This window comes from Solanum lycopersicum, chromosome 11, assembly GCF_036512215.1.
Source record: "Solanum lycopersicum chromosome 11, SLM_r2.1".
NCBI classification, from domain to species: domain Eukaryota; kingdom Viridiplantae; phylum Streptophyta; class Magnoliopsida; order Solanales; family Solanaceae; genus Solanum; species Solanum lycopersicum.
In genome coordinates, this window is record NC_090810.1 from 25,053,130 (window position 1) to 25,068,861 (window position 15,732).

Sequence of the window (15,732 nt, forward strand, 5' to 3'; positions counted from 1 at the left end):
AGGCAATCTGAATAATTGGTTATGTGTGATGTGTTGATAATGGAGAATGGTTTGAAAAACTTGTTGAACCATTGTTGATGTTGTTGTGAATTGTGTAATGATATTTGCATTATTTTAAGACATGGTGGTGAAAAGTGTTATGTGCATTGAGAAAGAATGATAACTTACAGAAGATGTACCATTTCAAGGAAAGTATCATACGCCGTGATGGATACTATATTTCGGGAAATGTATCGCGCGCCGCAATGGTTACTATTATCGAGGATCGTGTCGTGTGCCGTGACATATGCATGGACATATTTGTACCCCATGGGTCCCAGACTCAGAGACAGCGGGTGTGTATCACTAGGTGAGACATGCATCATTATACTTCACATTACATTCCATTTCATTGCACATTCTTATCATTAGTGAACTTGATATCATGTTTTGCTGATCTTGTGATTGCATTTTTGCGGAACTTGTGATTGTTGAATACTAAGCTTGTTATTGAGGATATATAATTTGTTGAAGTGTTGTTTTTGAGAATATGTAATTTGTTGAAGTGTTTTTATTGAGGATATGTAAATTGTTGAAGTGTTGCTATTGAGGATATCTAATTTGTTTAACTGTTGTTGTTGAGGATATGTAATTTGTTAGTGTTATTGTGGAGGATATGTAATTAGTCTAAGTGTTGTTGTTGAGTTACGTGCTATGTAAACTGTGAGCTGTTAGGTTGGACTGATGTTTATGTAGGTTGTAGTTGTGGAGGTTCGGTTGGGGGTGGTAGGAGTACCCATATTTCATCCCCTTAGCTTGTGTTTAGAGGTTTACTTGCTGAGTATTGTGTAGTCACCCCTTGCTTCTACAAATCTGTTTGTAGGCTACTAGCCCGGACCTTTGTGATATATTGTGTTCTTTTCCGAGGCTTATTGGAGATTTGTGAGGTAGCTATTTGTCATCTCAGAAGACCTTCTTACTCCTATTTATGATCTTGTTCTACTCTAGAAACAATATCATATGAGACTTATAATTTCTTTTGAATCAATTGTAATACGATAGAGGCTTGTACACGTGATAACCAGATTTTGAGGGTATAATTTAAGTAGTAAATTTTTTGCATTTTATTGTATTAGTTGTGTTTTAGGCTGACTTATCTTGGTGGGATAAGACGAGCCATCACGTCTAATTTTGGATCGTGACAACATGATGAGAAAATCCCAGGTTCATAGGTCTCACGTGTGTACAAGTTGAGTCTAAATAGAGTCTCAAGGATCGGTATGGAGACGTCTGTTCTTATCTTCGAGAGGCTATAATGACTTTTAGGAAAAATGTTCACTTTTTGAATCTCTATCGTGCGTACTGGGTCTAGTTTTGATTCTTATCGCTTCACTTTCATTTATGTGATGACTCGTGCGTAGTTCCTTTTGTGAATTGTTGGAGGATTGTGTATTGGTTTGATGTTAGATCTTATATTAAGTTGGAAATGATATACTTATGAAACAAATGTGTGATCATATTTGAAAGGGTTGAGTAAGGTTAGTTATCATAGTACAATAATAACAACAACAACAACAACAACAACAACAATAATAATAATAATAATAATAATAATAATAATAATAATAAATATAGTACTTATCTGGTATAACCAATATATGGGTGGTTCGACAATTAGAAGTTAAATGTGTAAAGAATTGACTAGATAATATGTAACAGTGAAAAATACAGTTGATATAGTTGTCATACCATTAATGGGTTGCTTAGCAAATGATGTTGCACCAATTCAGGTCAAAATCCCTTCTGTGGTTTCACAGATTGAGTGTATTACCAAAAAAGGTCATGATACAACTATTATAATGGTAGTGTGGTTTCACAGATTGAGTGTATACCAAAGAAGGTCATCATACGACTATTATAATGGTACTGATAGGTACTTGGTTAGAATTATGGGGTGTCTTCCTTTTGTTATTGACTTGCCCTACGAAAGAATATATATAGTTTGGGCTAGATATGGAGCGAATTTAATAATATTTTAAAGTTATTCGATAGGTAAAAATGTGTGGGCTATTTGGATACAATCTTCTCGATAGGTATGAAGTGTTCTAGTGGTGGATGTAACAGACTTTTATATGTGGTTCTAATGGTTTATAAAAATAGATATGTTGGTTGTTAAGCATGAATACTAACTACTTAAGGAGTTATTAGTTGTATCACATGCTCGTATAATAAGGTTCGATGTCACATTTACATTTGAGAAACTAACTAGTTTGTTACTATGGGTGCTTGAGTTCAAACATTGTAATAAGGGATATTTTAGTGGTGAATTGTTGGTATGGTATTAATAAGTTAACTTGTGGAGTGTATCTCGAGGGTTTTAAACGAGAAGTAGCCCAAGGAAATAGATAGATACCAAAATTACAAGCTTATAGATAAAGAAAGTCCCAAAGAATATACTTGTGTAAAGGTAATTGAAGATTTTAGTAAGAAGTGCATATAAAAGTGGGATAGTCCTTTGGATTTTATAAAGATAACCGAGTTTGAGGTGTCATATTGATGGAATGAGATTAGGATGAGTTGTATGAAAAAGATAGTTTGTCAAATGGATTTTTGTATAGTAATGACAACTTGCGAGTATCTAATGTTATGGTTTGCTATTATTTGGTTAGTTGCCTGGTTGCAAGTAAGTTATAGGAGGTGTTAAAACACTGCTCGAATAGAATTTAAATGAGCTAGTTATAATGAAAAAATAATAAAAAATAAATTAGTCGATATAGTGTAGCCTTCGAAAAGAGGTGAGAGTAAGAATATTTTCTTTGATTGCAAGGGCTAAAGAGGTATACGTGATTTCACCCATTTTTTCTTGATTATGGTAATATATAGTGTCACAAGATCATCAGATTGGTTAAACACTATTAAATAAATCTTGAAAAAAAGTGAATGAACGTTCACTCGAGTATGGTAATTAGTTCTTTTGTGATTTCGAGTTTGATAATGAGTATGGTTGAATTTTAGCAAAAGATATGAAGAGGTTGATGGAGAGGCGATCAATGATAAGCTAAGATACGTGAATTCATAAAGATGTTCAATGTATGAACTAATATTATTTTAGGATGACGTTTGCAGATGTATATTGTTATGAGATCACAAATAGTTACAAAAGGATCATAAAAAGAACTCAATAATATTTCTAACGGAATATATTAAAGTGATAATGCGTCAAATCTTGCACTATTTAACAACACATCATAAGTGTTAAATCTATTTCCATAAGAGGGAAGTGAACAATTATCGATAACTATTTCAATTACGTGTATTTATATTAACTTGTGCACCATGTAATAATAGAAAAGGATTTTATTGAATAAAGATTCAATCATGTGATAGAATTAGGTAGAATATATTCATTACCGATATATTTTAAATTTACTATTTTATCTTCTTTGTCTATGTAATATTTTTAAGTATTGAGTTAAAAATTATATTCTTTAAAATCCTTTTAGGGTGAAATCTTCCCGAACATTTATGATAATTTATTTTGTCACTCTATTGGCTTGACATTATGAGTGATCTCATGTAATTATGTATGTATATATTTATATTAATATATATTAAATATAAAAGAAGACTTTGACTTGGAATTGTCGGAACTTAAAATAAATATTTCATCTATAGATAAGATTTTTTTTTATAGACAAGAGTAACATATATAGAAAGAAGGGTCATATCATACATATATATTTGTAATGCGATACAAACTGTATAAAATAGGTAAAAAATTAAAGAGACCAAAACAAAAGATGGATATAATAACAATTTATGTAAACTCAATTATAATATTGTGATGATCATTTTTGAGAAATCTCTTCACAATATCTAGTCATGGTTGCAAAAAATATTCCTCCATACTTCATCAAGATCTTCTTTTCTATCTTCTTTGAAAACATCCGTTAGCAATAATGTGATACACTGACCACATTTTATCGTTTATTAATCGTTGAATCTGTCGCACCTTATCCACTAGCCCTGCATGCAACACATATTTAATGAAGAGTTTTATTTAGTAGAACATAGATTTGATAACCTGTCACGACCCAAATCCGGGCCGCGACTGGCACCCACACTTACCCTCCTATGTGAGCGAACCAACCAATCTAAACCTTAACATTTCAATATAATATCAACAAAAAATAATGCGGAAGACTTAAACTCATTAATAAAATCAATAACTATTATTATCCCCAAAATCTGGAAGTCATCACCACAAGAACATCTATGATCAAATTACTAAACTAAGAGTATTCTAAGAAGCTAAAACAAATAAAAGCTAGTCCATGCCGGAAGTTCAAGGCATCAAGACATGAAGGAGAAGATCCAGTCCAAGCTAGAAGCATTAGCTCACCCTGAAGATCCGGTGTGACGAAGACTGGCTAGAATTGCGGTTGAGTTGAAGACGATGGCAAGTTTGCTGCACTCCACAAATAACAAAGAAGAAAACAATAAAAGTAGGGGTCAGTACAAAACACGGGTACTGAGTAGATATCACCGGCCAACTCAAAATAGAAAACAGTATATATTTAGCAATATCATAAAATCAAATAATATCCTTAGCATGCACCATTTACAGTTACCATAACCCTTGGTTACAACACCAAGCACATCAATGAGGACTCACGCCTCCTCATCATACTCATTTGGGAATTAGGTTCATTAGATTGAATATATTAACATCTTTCAAAATTCATTATCTTTATTCCCCACGTGTCGGTACGTGACACTCCACTCCTCAATATACTATCCTGGTGTCGGAACGTGACACTCCGATCCTCATATACTATCCTGGTACCGGAACGTGGCACCCGATCCATATTCTATCCTGGTGTCGGAACGTGACACCCGATCCATATATTCTATCCTGGTACCGGAACGTGGCACCCGATCCATATACTATCCTGGTGTCGGAACGTGACACTCTGATCCTCATATACTATCCTGGTACCGGAACGTGGCACCCGATCCATATACTATCCTGGTGTCGGAACGTGACACCCGATCCATATATTCTATCCTGGTACCGGAACGTGGCACCCGATCCCCTAATCTCACCACTTTCGTTCATCAAGACTTCTTTTATACCAAGGCATCATCATTAACAAAGTAGGTTAGGGTTTCTTTTCAAGATTTGGGATTCAATAGCTTCATCATGCTTATTTATTCACAATTACATAATCACATCATTCATGGAAGCATACAATTAAGCATATAGAAGGTTTACAATACTCCTAACACATATCATTCGCTATTAAGAGTTTACTACGAATAGCATGAAAACCATAACCTACCTCCACCGAAGACTAGTGATCAAGCAAGCAAATTCCCAAAGCTTTGTTCTTCTTGTCTCCCTGTTCGTTCGTTTTCTCCCTCTCTTGTGCTTTCAAATTTTCTTATTCAAACCCTCTTTCTTTTACCCTAATTAGCATATAATTAAGAATAAAAGGTGGCAATAATAACCCACTAATTAACTTAAGGTTACCTCTTTTAACCCCCAAGAAATTTAGTTATTAATATAAACCCACGAAATATATAATTATAGCAGGAATAGTCCAAAACGCCCTTTTAAAACTTAACCAGAAATCCAACTCCGACTGGGATTACGCAACCTGTGATGGGCCGTCGTGCCTGCGACGGTCCGTCCTGCTGCTCCGTCACAGAGTTCAGAGACTGAAATTCTCTGAAGAGTCTGTGATGGTCCATCACGCCTGTGACGGTCCGTCCTGCACTTTCGTCACGAAGTTCAGAGAGTCGATTTCAGTACCCAAATTTTAGAATTTCTAAGTGTTTTGAAACGAGACCCCTCGACGGTCCGTCGTGCCCATGACGGTACGTCGTGGGTTCCGTCGTCTCAGCCTGTTTTTCCAGAAATAAAATTTGCTGCTCAAAACGACTAAACAGGTCGTTACATTAGATACCAATTTACCCATCGTTCGTCCCCGAACGATCACAAGAAGGAAAATAAGGGCGAAAAGGAGTACCTGAATCTGTGAACAGGTGTGGATATCTTTCTCGCATATCAACCTCCTTCTCCCAAGTGGCTTCTTCAACGGGTCGATTCTTCCATTGAACTTTGATGGATGCAACCTCCCTTGACCTCAACTTGCGGACTTCTCTATCTAAAATAGCAACAGGCTCCTCCTCATAAGACAAATTCTCATCAAGCAAAACTGAATCCCAACGAATAATATAGTTTCCATCCCCATGGTATCCTTTCAACATAGACACATGAAATACCGGATGTACTCCAGACAGCCCTGGAGGCAAGGCTAACTCATAAGCCACCTCCCCTACTCGCTTAAGTACCTCAAATGGTCCAATATACCTTGGACTTAGCTTACGCCTTTTACCAAACCGCATCACCCCTTTCATGGGCGAAACCTTCAGCAAGACTTGTTCACCCTCCATGAACTCTAAGTCTCTAACCTTTCGATCTGCATATTCTTTTTGCCTACTTTGCGCCCCTAAAAGCTTTTCTTGAATAGATTTCACTTTCTCTATCGAATCCCTCAAAATATCAGTACCCCAAGGTCTAACCTCGAATGCATCAAACCAACCAATGGGGGACCTACATCTCCTACCATACAATGCTTCAAATGGAGCCATATCAATGCTTGAATGATAGCTATTATTGTATGAAAATTCAGCTAAGGGTAAGAAGCTATCCCAATGGCCACCAAACTCTATCACACATGCGCGAAGCATATCCTCCAACACTTGAATCGTTCGCTCAGACTGACCATCGGTCTGAGGATGGAACGCGGTACTAAGGTCCAACCTAGTACCCAATTCCGCATGCAATGTCTTCCAAAACTTAGAAGTAAACTGCGTACCTCTATCTGATATGATGGATAGTGGAACCCCATGCAATCGAACAATTTCTGAGATATAGATTTTGGCTAACTTCTCTGCATTGTAAGTCACCTTGACCGAAATGAAATGAGCAGACTTAGTTAACCTATCAACAATCACCCAAATAGAGTCATACTTATCCAATGTCTTTGGAAGACCAACCACGAAGTCCATTGCGATTCTCTCCCATTTCCATTCCGGAATGGGCATTCTCTGAAGTGTTCCTCCGGGCCTTTGGTGTTCATACTTTACTTGTTGACAGTTTGGACATTTGGCAATAAAATCCACAATATCACGCTTCATTCTATTCCACCAAAAGTGTTGCTTTAGGTCACAATACATCTTGGTTGCACCAGGATGTATAGAATACCTTGAACTATGAGCCTCTGTCAGAATAGTGTTGATCAAATCATCGACGCGGGTACACATACCCTTCCCTTAATCCTCAAACACCTTCCTCATCTATTTGTGCTTCCTTAGCCTCTCCTCGCAATACCTTATCTTGGATTCTGCACAGTTTCTCATCATCAAACTGTCTTCCCTTAATCTTGTCAAGGAAGGAAGATCTTGCCTCCACACAAGCTAAAAATCCTCCCTTCTCATTTACTTCTAATCTCATAAGGTCATTAGCCAGAATCTGAACTTCTCTAGCCAATGGGCGTCTAGAAGCTTGCAAGTGAGCTAGACTTCCCATGCTTCCCGCCTTTCTACTTAAAGCATCCGCTACAACATTCGCCTTCCCCGGATGATACAAAATAGTGATGTCGTAGTCCTTCAGTAGTTCCATCCATCTCCTCTGTCTCAAGTTCAAATCTTTCTGAGTAAAGACATACTGTAGGCTACGATGATCCGTATAGACCTCACACTTAACCCCATATAAATAGTGTCTCCATTGCTTTAATGCAAACACTACCGCGGCCAATTCCAAATCATGAGTTGGATAGTTACGTTCATGCACTTTTAATTGTCTTGAAGCATAAGCAATCACATTCTTCTCTTGCATTAGCACTGCACCCAAACCCGAATAGGATGCATCACAATAGACAATGAAATTCTTACCTTCCACTGGCAAGGTGAGAATTGGTGCAGTAGTCAACAGAGTCTTGAGCTTCTGAAAGCTTTCCTCACACTCATCCGACCATACAAATGGAACATTTTTCTTAGTCAAGTTCGTCAGTTGGGAAGCAATAGAAGAGAATCCCTTAACAAATCGGCGGTAGTAGCTAGCTAACCCAACAAAGCTCCTTATTTCTGACACATTAGTAGGTCTTACCCAATTCTTCACTGTCTCAATCTTAGAAGGATCCACCATCACTCCATCCTTAGAAACCACGTGCCCCAAGAAGGACACTGCATCTAGCCAAAACTCACACTTAGAGAACTTGGCATAAAGCTTTTTCTCCCTCAACATTTCCAATACCATTCTCAAATGCTCCTCATGTTCCTCCTTACTTTTAGAGTATATCAGTATGTCATCAATAAATACGATTACAAAGAGATCTAAATATGACTTAAAAATCCCGTTCATCAAACTCATGAACGCAGCAGGGGCATTCGTAAGACCAAAAGACATCACTACAAATTCGTAATGCCCATACCTGGTTCTAAAAGCAGTCTTTGGCACATCCGTTGCCCGTATTTTCAATTGATGATAACCGGATCTCAAGTCAATCTTAGAGAAGACACAAGCACCTTGTAATTGATCGAACAAGTCATCGATGCGAGGAAGAGGATACTTGTTCTTTATGGTTACCTTGTTCAACTGCCGGTAGTCTATGCACATCCAAAAACTCCCATCCTTTTTCTTCACAAACAAAATCGGAGCACCCCAAGGAGATGCACTTGGTCTAATGAAGCCTTTGCTCAACAACTCTTGAAGTTGGGCTTTTCACTCCCTCTACCTCTATCACGAAGTCCACCACTTCTTGAAAGGATTTCGCTGTAGCCGCTGCCTGTAAGGCTGAAATCCGCAACTCTAATCTCAACCCCTTTATAAAACGGCGAATCCGCTCTTGTGGACTGAAACAAAGTTGGGTGGCATACCTTGATAATGCACGAAACTTAGCCTCATATGCAGTAACCAACATCCTACCTTGCTCTAGGCTCAAGAACTCATCTCTTTTCCTATCCCTCAAAGTCCGGGGGATATACTTTTCCATAAACAAGCTAGAGAATGAGGCCCAAGTCATAGGTGGTGCCTCTGTTGGTTGACACTCAACATGTGACCGCCACCACATTTTGGCGTTCCCTTGAAACTGATAACTCACGAACTCAACACCAAACCGTTCTACTATACCCATCTTGTGTAGTAGCTCATGACAGTCAACCAGAAAATCACAGGCATCCTCAGATTCAGCACCCTTGAAGACTGGAGGTTTCAATTTCAAGAACTTACTGAAAAGTTCATGCTGATCATTTGTCATTATAGGCCCAGTAGTCAGACGTGGAAACGTGTCTATGTCCAATGAGACATCCATACGAGGAGCCATAGTGGCTGCATGTTGTACCTCTGAAATCGGAGGTGTTGGTGCAGAAAACACTGGAGGTGCCTGACCCTGATCAGACAACCCACTAAGATAAGCGAGAACCTGATTGATCATCTCTGGGGTAGGTTGGGGTGGCAATTCCTTATTTGGAACTTGTTCATTCTCCCCTTCCTCACCCTCTCTTACTACTTCCTCAGTCGGTGGAGGAGTCACCGCCCTAGTATCAGAAGGGCTAGGTGCTCGTCCTCTTCCTCTAGAAGACGTCCTCCCACGACCTCTACCACGGCCTCTTGCCGCTACTCTTCCTCGAGCTACAGCCCCAGTGGCTGGCTCAGACGCTTATTGTCTTGCCGATGTTGGTGTTGGCGCAGTCGTTGCTCTAGTTCTAACCATCCGTGAAATAGAGTGAAGATGGTCAGATACCAATTTGTATCACCTAGATACCAGTTGGATTCAAGTAGTAGCACGAAAGAAAGAAAGAAAGAATGGAATTTTCCTAAAGTCGTATAGCCTCTCAAAGAAAAGTAAAGGCGTCCCCCTACCGTTCCATAAGACTCTACTAGACTCGTTCTTGTGTGATGAGACCAACGAACCTAATGCTTTGATACCAAGTTTGTCACGACCCAAATCCGGGCCGCGACTGGAACCCACACTTACCCTCCTATGTGAGCGAACCAACCAATCTAAACCTTAACATTTCAATATAATATCAACAAAAAGTAATGCGGAAGACTTAAAATCATTAATAAAATCAATAACTATTATTATCCCCAAAATCTGGAAGTCATCACCACAAGAACATCTATGATCAAATTACTAAACTAAGAGTATTCTAAGAAGCTAAAACAAATAAAAGCTAGTCCATGCCGGAAGTTCAAGGCATCAAGACATGAAGGAGAAGATCCAGTCCAAGCTAGAAGCATTAGCTCACCCTGAAGATCCGGTGTGACGAAGACTGGCTAGAATTGCGGTTGAGTTGAAGACGATGGCACGTTTGCTGCACTCCACAAATAACAAAGAAGAAAACAATAAAAGTAGGGGTCAGTACAAAACACGGGTACTGAGTAGATATCATCGGCCAACTCAAAATAGAAAACAGTATATATTTAGCAATATCATAAAATCAACTAATATCCTTAGCATGCACCATTTACAGTTACCATAACCCTTGGTTACAACACCAAGCACATCAATGAGGACTCACGCCTCCTCATCATACTCATTTGGGAATTAGGTTCATTAGATTGAATATATTAACATCTTTCAAAATTCATTATCTTTATTCCCCTCGTGTCGGTACGTGACACTCCGCTCCTCAATATACTATCCTGGTGTCGGAACGTGACACTCCGATCCTCATATACTATCCTGGTACCGGAACATGGCACCCGATCCATATTCTATCCTGGTGTCGGAACGTGACACCCGATCCATATATTCTATCCTGGTACCTGAACGTGGCACCCGATCCATATACTATCCTGGTGTCGGAACGTGACACTCCGATCCTCATATACTATCCTGGTACCGGAACGTGGCACCCGATCCATATACTATCCTGGTGTCGGAACGTGACACCCGATCCATATATTCTATCCTGGTATCGGAACGTGGCACCCGATCCCCTAATCTCACCACTTTCGTTCATCAAGCCTTCTTTTATACCAAGGCATCATCATTAACAAAGTAGGTTAGGGTTTCTTTTCAAGATTTGGGATTCAATAGCTTCATCATGCTTATTTATTCACAGTTACATAATCACATCATTCATGCAAGCATACAATTAAGCATATAGAAGGTTTACAATACTAGTAACACATATCATTCGCTATTAAGAGTTTACTACGAATAACATGAAAACCGTAACCTACCTCCACCGAAGACAAGTGATCAAGCAAGCAAATTCCCAAAGCTTTGTTCTTCTTCTCTCCCTGTTCGTTCGTTTTCTCCCTCTCTTGTGCTTTCAAATTTTCTTATTCAAACCCTCTTTCTTTTACCCTAATTAGCATATAATTAAGAATAAAAGGTGGCAATAATGACCCACTAATTAACTTAAGGTTACCTCTTTTAACCCCCAAGAAATTTAGTTATTAATATAAACCCACGAAATATATAATTATAGCAGGAATAGTCCAAAACACCCTTTTAAAACATAACCAGAAATCCGACTCCGACTGGGAATACGCAACCTGTGATGGGCCGTCGTGCCTGCGACGGTCCATCCTGCTGCTCCGTCACAGAGTTCAGAGACTGAAATTCTCTGAAGAGTCTGTGACGGTCCATCACGCCTGTGACGGTCCGTCCTGCACTTTCGTCACGAAGTTCAGAGAGTCGATTTCAGTACCCAAATTTTAGAATTTCTAAGTGTTTTGAAACGAGACCCCTCGACGGTCCGTCGTGCCCATGACGGTCCGTCGTGGGTTCCGTCGTCTCAGCCTGTTTTTCCAGAAATAAAATTTGCTGCTCAAAACGACTAAACAGGTCGTTACATAACCAAAAGTATTATTAAAAAAATTATATCAGAAAAGTTTTTAGCTAGCTTGATGATATTATATCTTGATTGATACATAAAATAATTACAAAAATTACTTGTATTGACCATTTGATCAACCCTCATATCAAATCTACGGTTCAGGACTGATTGCTCAACTTCTATCCAAATAAAGCAACTATCATACTTATATTTGAACATGAACACAGGGTCTCCCACGAGTTTTTAAATATACAAATTTGACCCTCCAACAATAATTGGAACACGTTGAGCCTTCAATATTTTTTCTACGTGGACAACAACGTGCAACCAAAAATCTTCAGCTGTGAAGTTTGAATCTGGCGCAATTTCACCTAAAAAATATGATCAAATTAACTTTCTCAGAATTGAAAGAAATAATTTTTTAATAGTAAAATATATTTTTCACTATAATCTATATTTACTGCTATAAAATTATCTAGGTAGTCATTTTATATAAGTATTCTTGAAATTAAACATATATATCTAAAAAATAGTGTCGTACACCTTGTTTCTCATTGTGTGATCTTGTTTATAACAATTTCAAGTCCCTTGTAAACTTGCATTTTATCTGAGTTGATTATATCTCCTCAAAAATGGATGGCAAGGTCAACAGAGAGACGGAATTTTCCCATTTGTGTGGCCCGCATTATGAAGATGACTTTCTTCTTGTTGAACTCTTCGTTGTTGATGAAAGTATTCATTTTATCTACACAAGAAAATAAAATAAAAATAATAATTAGTTTATAAAAGTCAATATATAAAGTCAGAGATTAAAAAATCTTGTAAATATAAACCTAGTAAGTAGAAACCTTGATTTACATAGAATATACTATCTAAAAATATAAAATTTTCTTGATGGTGGATTTGAAAAAAAAAATTACATAGATCTTTTATAGTAAAATCTATTTGTAAACTTATTAATTGACATACCAATTTCATAATTACTGATATATTTTAGGATAAGAATGACTTTTGAAAAGTTTATCGATGTGTCAACTTTAATTTTTGTAAATATTATTAAATATATTTTAGGATAAAGTTATTAGTGTATGTCGATAGGAGATCACATAGAGATGTGCTTTTATAGTAAAAAATTATTTTTTTATAAACTTAATAATTAGTATACCAAATTATATATATATATATATATATATATATATATATATATATATATATATATAAATTCATATCTTTTAGAATAAGAATAGTTCATTACAAAAATTAGAGATATATCACCTTAATTTTTGTCGATTAAGTTTAAATTGTAAAAAGAACTCAATAATATTTCTGACGAAATATATTCAAGTGATAATGCGTCAAATCTTACACTATTTAACAACACATCACAAGTGTTAAGTCTAATTCCATAAGAGGGATGTGAACAATTATCGATAACTATTTAATTACGAGTATTTATATCAACTTGTGCACCATATAATAATAAATAAGGATTTTATTGAAACAAGCTTCAATCACCGTGATAGAATTAGGTAGAATATACTTATTACTGATAAGATTACAAATTTACTATTTTATCTTCTTTGTCTATGTAACATTGTAAAGTATTGAGTTAAAAATTCAATTCTTTAAAATCCTTATAGGGCAGAATCTTCCCAAACATTTATGGCAAATTATTTTATCACTCTATTGGCTTGACACTATGAGTGATCTCATGTAATTGTTTACGTACATATTTATATTATATGTATTAAATATAGAAGACTTGGACCTGGACTTGGTGCTTGGTCTTGGATTGGTGCTTAAAATAAATATTTCATCTATAGATACGAATTTTTTTTAGAGACAAGAGTAACATATATAGAAACAAGGGTCATATCATACATATATATTTGATACAAACTGTACTAAATAGGTCAAAAATTAAAGAGACAAAACAAAAAATGGAGATAATGACAGTTTATGTACACTAGCTAATAAAATTGTGATGATCATATTTGAGAAATCTCTTCACAATATCCAGGCATGGTTGCAAAATAGTATTCTTTCATGTTTCGTCAAGATCTTCTTTTCTATCTTCTTTGAAAACATCTGTAGCAATAATATGATGCACTTACCACATTTTCTTGTTTATTAATCGTTGAATCTTGTCAAGTTGGTTACAAATTAACATACGAGTATTACACTTGATACTTGAAATTGAAGCTCGAATAATCATTTGCTTTGTTTCATCATCTCTGTCTATATTTGTCTCTTTCCTTAAATATATGTCCATTTCAGGGACATCGATGGACCGTCAGATTCCTTTGGTGTAAAATGCATCTGGAATGAAAATCTGTCGCACCTCATCCACTAGCCCTGCAAGCAACACAAATTTAAAGAAGAGTTTTATTTAGTAGACATAGATTTGATACCCAAAAATATTATTAAGGAAATTATATAAGAAGAGTTTTTAGCTAGCTGCATGATATTATATCTTGATCGATACATAAAATAATTCAAAAAATTACCTGTGTTGACCATTGATCAACCCTCATGTCAACTCTACGGTTAAAGACTGATTTCCCACCATCAATCCAAAAAAAGTATTTTTCATACTTATATTTGAACATGAACATAGGGTGTTCCACAAGTTTTTCAATACACGAATTTGACCCTCGAACAATAATTGGAACACGATAAGTCTTCAATATTTTTTCGATGTAGAAAACAACTTGCAAACAAAAATCTTCAGCTGTGAAGTCTGAAAATGTGATCAAATTAACTTTCTCAGAATTGAAAGAAATAAGTTTTTATCAGTAAGGTATATTTTTCACTAGAATCAATAATTAGTACTATCAAATTATCTAGGTAGTCATTTGATATAACTATTCTTGAAAATAAACATACTGTAACGACCCGCTATATCGTTTTGAAAAGTAAAACTATTTTGGCTCTTTTCTGAAAATTTAAACAGGGTATTTTAACTATCTGGTAACTATGAGTACCTAGTTGATGATACTGTTATTAAATAAGTAATATAGATAATAGGTTAATTGGGTTTCACAATTAATAAACTCTTATTTGGAAAATAAAAAAGGTGGAGGCAGAAACTTACCGTAGGCGACGAACGAGAGAATAAAACAATTAGAATTGCTCAGGTGAACACAAGCAATTTCCATTCATTTTCAATTCTGCATATTAAAATAGTCTGTCAGAGGGCATGAGATTGTTTTTATTATTATATTCTTTTATTGTTTATTAAGGTTTTTTTTTCATGGGTAAGATGCAGTGTATAGTTGAGTTGAGATTTTATTTCTTGTCATGGGTTGAGTTTTCTAGGTACGTTAGTTTGGTTATTAGGTTATATTCTAATGATTTCCTAATTGCTCATATTTGTCCTATGTAGTATTATATGAAAGTTGGAATTAGGATACGGACGTAGTGTGAAATTTGGGATTTGGTCTGCAATTTTTTCCCCCTTATTACATTTTTGTATTATAATGATGCGGAAAATATTGACCCAATCATTAGGCATTGATTTCCAATGATTGGCATTTGACAAACAATTTGGAAAAAATGGCTCTTGTTACAGAATGGACATTAAGAGGAAAAAAATAAACAAACAAGGGTCATGTTGCAGGCTTGCGACTTTTGTTGTGCACTGTTAATGGGTGAAATTACTCTTATTTTATTCATTTACCAAATTAAGTTACTAATTTTTGATATATTGTGATAGGTAATTAATTGTGGGCATATATTTTATGATTTAACTTTGAATTCTAGGGTATTTAAGTGATTAAGGTTAAATTTTTTGCTTGAAATTTGACAAATATGATAAATATTGGCATATAAATTACATCAAGATTTCGGGTTTGATTAGAGATATGAGTGAGTTTTAGGGTCTATGATATA